The sequence below is a fragment of the Sander lucioperca genome, chromosome 12 (assembly GCF_008315115.2).
Source record: "Sander lucioperca isolate FBNREF2018 chromosome 12, SLUC_FBN_1.2, whole genome shotgun sequence".
Lineage (NCBI taxonomy): Eukaryota > Metazoa > Chordata > Actinopteri > Perciformes > Percidae > Sander > Sander lucioperca.
The window spans coordinates 35,601,341-35,606,620 of record NC_050184.1 but is presented as its reverse complement, the minus strand read 5'-3'; the positions used below and the strand labels follow the sequence as shown (position 1 = coordinate 35,606,620).

Here is a 5,280-nt window from a genome sequence, read left to right as displayed (position 1 = left end):
TTTGAGTGATCAGAAACTATCTCTGGTAATGAGTTATTAAAGGAGGGTAACAGAATGAAGGAGTCCTAGAGGATCAGACTGATAGTATCAAGACTGGAGATGGAAAGATTAGGTAAACATCTGGTCTTCAACAAACAGCTAGAGCAGAGTCTAATTCTTTATATCACAATCAGAGAGCCTGGATAGGACTGCACGCTGACAGCTGGAGGTGGTCACTGTCAGACACAAGTTTCTACAAACCCGGGGAGACGGAGTTCAGACGATGGGGAGCTGGACGACCAAACGCTGGATACAGTAGAAAAGTCTGCGCGGTGATGTATGGTACTGGACTCTGGTACGACTCCGATTGTAGTGACAGCAGGATTTATCCAATCTGTGCAGATGTCAGAGGTGAGAATATTAACTAGTGAAGTTTCCTTCTCTGCTTCTCTTTGCCTCTTTGTTTTCATTATTCGGGCCTCTGTAGTATCAGTCAGTCACTCTGACAAAAAGCAGATGTGGATGGATGGAGGTTGTATGTTATGCTGCCTCTACACTTCTCTGTGCTTCATTTTCAGGGTCAGATGTGACTTTTGTCTCCATCAACACCCCTATGACATGGACTCACGCCCAGATCTACTGCAGAGCTCACCACACAGACCTGGCCAGTGTGAGAAACAGCACAGAGAACCAGAAGATACAGGTGATGCTACCTGGAGTATACTATATCTGGGGCTGGATCGGCCTTTTCAGAGACTCCTGGAAGTGGTCAGATGGAAGTAACTCCTCATTCAGCTTCTGGAAGAACGGGCAACCTGATAACAACAACGAGACTTGTGTGGCTGCAGACTTCAGCCAATCAGGAGCCTGGGAGGACTGGCCCTGTGACATGGAGAGAGCGTTCATTTGTTACGGTCCAGGTGAGTGCTAACCCGGGATTCAGACAGCTTTTGACCTGGGATTATTAAAGTATTTCTGATTCTGATTCTGATTCTGATTTACATTTAGATTCAGGTTTACTTTTAGCAGCACATTCGAATAACAAATAAACGAGAGAAAATATCAAGTTGTGGAGAGTAAATGTGAACATCATGATGTGGATCATTTCCATGGAATAGTTAGTAAAGTTAGCATGCAGTGGTGATCAGCTGCAGATGATAAGTTAGTGTTGAATCTATTGTTTAAACTGATGATGAGGAATGAACAGGATGCTGATTATTATCCAGACAGAAATGTTTGAACTCATGAAGTTTGTTTGATTTTTACAAAGTGGTGTCAAAGAAAGTGGTGAAAGTGAAGTTTGAGAACAAGAAGAATCTGGATCTGAATGACCCTGCTGTGATGGAGGCCATGTTGAAGCAGGTAAATCATGTTTTATACTGTTTTACCTTTATGAAAAAACAAATGAGATAAGATAAGTTTTGTGTCTCAGCTGAAACAGAAGCTGAGGGACCAGGGGCTGGACGACAACATCAAACTGAGCTGGAGGAAGCAGGCCGATGGAAAAGTCTTCCACAAGGAAGACAAGAAGACAAACAAGAGGAGGAGGAAGAGGGATGAGCTGTAATGTTGAGTTGCTGCGTCTGTTTTCATCAGAGAAAAGTCTGTTTCTTTGCAAGCAGAAATACTAAATATATTCACAGCTTTCAGCTTCTCAAATATGAAGATTTTATGCTTTATTTAGTCATATTTGGTGATAAACTTAATATATTTGGGCTTCAGACTGTTAGAATAAAACAAGACTTTATTATTTATCTGATTTATCATCTTTGGGGAAATATAACTGACATGTTTTACTGATTTACTGTTTCTTCTTTAAAATCTATTTTAATGAGATAAAATGTCTTTCTTTGTTTGAGAGTAAAGGGTTTTCCACACGGGGAGCGACCGTTGGCCTGAGTAGTCACGTCATGTGAAGGACAACGCTCCGCGAGGAAACACCAGGCAATCAATGTGTGGTAACCATGGAGATACTGTATCCCTGCCGTACAACTGGATGAGATCAGCTGACTGTGGTTTCATATATCCCTAATCACAGGAGGATTTATAACTCATAGTGGTAATCCTAGTCTTTCCTAACCACAGACAGTTATTGTTGATAGCTAACGTTAGCTACATTAGCATAGTCTTGATTAGGGACGTCTTGTGCCGATGCTCTGACAAGCAGAAGCTCCGCTGTCTCTGTTCTGATAACTGTTTAGAAAAGACTTTAATATTTTAGTAAACTCACAAACACAACAATCTCTTGTTCATTGATTTGTGCGTCGCTGGTGTAGAGAAAAGTTCAACACAGTTCAACTCTTGCAGCCTGCGGGCAAAATTAACTAAATGTGTGTATGTCCTCGTTGCAGAAGAGCTGTGTAGTCATTGAGGAAGTGGTTAAAAGTACTCCGGGTGACCTCTGATGCACAGAAAGTTAAGCTTAAGTCATAAAAATAGTTTAGACTTAGGGTTTTATGGCATAGAGGTGCATTGTTTGAAGGTTGCGAGAATGGAAGAGGAAGTTGCACCAAACTAAGACCCCGACCTTGGCGTGTGTGTCTGTGTAAGATAACAGTTTCTGCCTAGAAACAAGAAGACAGCCCCCCCGCCGTGAGGATAGGATAAAAGCTTGAGGGAGAGAACAGATCGGAGCTCATAATTCGGAGGACAACTTGGTTCGGACTTGATGTCTGTTGCTAGGGAAACTAACCCTTACCCTCTGTTTTTGTGAACCCACAGCTGTGTTGTAACTCTTATGCTGGACTAAAATGTTGCTTTATCTGAACTCTTCATCTCAGATTGATCCTTGTGTTCTGGTAAACTATAAGTTCAATGAAAGAAGGCGCAGAAATTAATAAATTGGAGTCAGATTTGACAGGCCTTTGGGCCTCATTTGGACAAATTCCTTACAGCGTGTGTGTGTGACGAGCACGAACGCGACAGTTTCACGGGGTTGCCCGCTTGTTGCGTCGCCTGTCAGACTGCGAGGCGAGACAATCGCTCCCCGTGTGGAAAGGCCTTAACAAGGCGTCTGGCTGTGATGAGTCACAATATCTTTAAATGAGTGATATACAAGATAATCATGTGAATATATTAGTGTTGTGCTTTCACCCTATCAACACAATCTGAAGATGTTTTTACAGTTTTCAGCCGTGATCCAGAATGAAAATCTGCAGAATTGAACCGATTGTTCATCAGGTTGGAGGTGGAGATGTTTTAACATTTTATTTTTTAATTTGTTTAAAATCTGGGTAATATTCTGTCTGCAGAGATGCAAACTTTAAACATTTACCTAAAACTTGATGTGACTGTAACATCTTCCAGACAGAAACACTAAATATATTCACAGCTTCTCAAACATGAAGATTTGATGCTTTTCTTTGTTATATTTGATCATAAACTTAATATATTTGGGCTTCAGACTGTTGTTAGAATAAAACAAGACTTTAGTATTTATCTGATTTATTGTCTGTGGGGAAATATAACCGACATGTTTTACTGATTTCTGATATTTGATGTTGATGTTTTTCAGGTTGTGGTGGAGATGTTTTAACATTAACATTATTTCATTTGTTTAAAATATAAATTATCTTTAGTGTTGAATATTTAAAATCTATTTTCATCAGACTAACTATCTTTCTTCATGTGAGAGTAATATTATGAAGTAATTATATGTATGATTGTTGTTCTGTCACCTTATTAGAGATGCAAACTTTAAACATTTACCTAAAGTTAGTCATGAGACTTGTTATGTGTCTGTAACATCTTCTAAACTAAAATACTAAATATTTACAGCTTCCAGCTTCTTCAATATCAAGATTTGAGGATTTTTATTTGTCACATTTGGTCATAAACTTAATATATTTTAGTAAGAAATAAAAGAGTTTTTTAAGAGTGAATTTGAATACAAATTGTTTTGTTCTTATAAATTTAATAAAGTTGTGAAAATGATGAACTAACAAAAAGACTTTCAATCTTTTCTTTAACTATTTAAAACATGAGTTGGTGGTTAACAGCATGACTCAGCATTTTCTGTTTCTATTAGTTGAGTTCTTGCATTGAACAAGAAGAGACAGAAACATTCTTTAATTCAGAGAAACATAAATGGTCAAACACATGATGACTTAGTCTCTTACCTGTATTCTGTTATCAGGTGTGTCTCTAGGATGTGTGATGGTGGTATTCCTGTCTCTTACCTGTATTCTGTTATCAGGTGTGTCTCTAGGATGTTAGCACAGATCTTGCCAGCAGAGGGCTCTCTCCCTCTCTGCATTATACCGGGGCAGTGATTCCCAACCAGGGGAAGATAGGGACAGATTGTAGAGCAGCTCAACTCATTAACAGTTGTTCTCAGTCGCTTTGGTACATTTCTCGAGTCACTTGTGCTCAAGATAAAGCAAGTTATCATTGTTTTGGTCATATTTCAATAGCTTTTGTACATGTACATGTAAATCCCGTCTTTCACTACTTTCAAAGTGGTTTGTTATTATTGTTTGACCACCACGGAGGAGCAGCAGAGAGCGTGCCTGTGTGGACCAGGAACATGGCGTGCACTCTAAAATAGTTGACAGAAGGATAGAAAGTTCCAGTGAGCAGGTATCTCGGTCTGCAGCACAACGCCAGCAGCAGCAGCAGAAGACTTTAATGTTGTGGATGAAAAGAAAGAAAAGAAAGGAGACCTGAGTTGGTTGATTCAGTAAATGAGCTCATAATCATATTTTCTGTCTACACCTGTTGATGTCAGGCTAACGCTGACTGAGCTGACGGTAACATCCACTGTTGCTAGGTAACTTCAGAGCGTCAGATGAATATTTAATGGAGAACATTGTGTGTGTTATGAAAACGAGTTGACTTTAAACCGCAGCGTTTTCTGTCAGCAATGTCTGATAAACAGACTCTCTGGCTGCTAGTTTAATGTTCCACTCAATATGATCATAACTCAGCTGTTTTCATATCAGAGGACAGATGATGTGGAGCTGCTTCCAAACAGAAGAGGAGACAGAGAAACGTTACAGGTAGGTTATTATGGGCTGGATGAAGGGCCAGCTGATTGGTTCATGAGAAAAGGGAAGACGTCTACATGAGAAGTAGTGAATACAGTTTAAATATCGTGGTAAAGTTGGTGCCCTACACATGACACAAACTTCTTTTCTCCAAACACCCACCTTTTGATTTTAGAGATTTTTTATCATGTTAATAAATATATAATATAGCTTGATTCAAAATATAAAAAATACAATTCCTTTACGCAGCCACATGGATCTTAGACCTTTAAATAATAAACAAACTATGATTAACAGAAAGATATCCTTCATATGG

At 39.2% G+C, this 5,280-nt stretch overlaps 1 long non-coding RNA gene across 1 annotated transcript; it reads left to right on the top strand.

Moving 5' to 3' along the window:
- The first annotated feature begins 1,082 nt into the window (after nt 1–1,082).
- LOC118496405 lies at nt 1,083–1,638 on the top strand. Its single transcript, XR_004898973.1, has 2 exons — nt 1,083–1,341; nt 1,412–1,638. It is a non-coding gene; the product is annotated as an uncharacterized LOC118496405 (long non-coding RNA).
- The last annotated feature ends 3,642 nt before the right edge of the window (nt 1,639–5,280 follow it).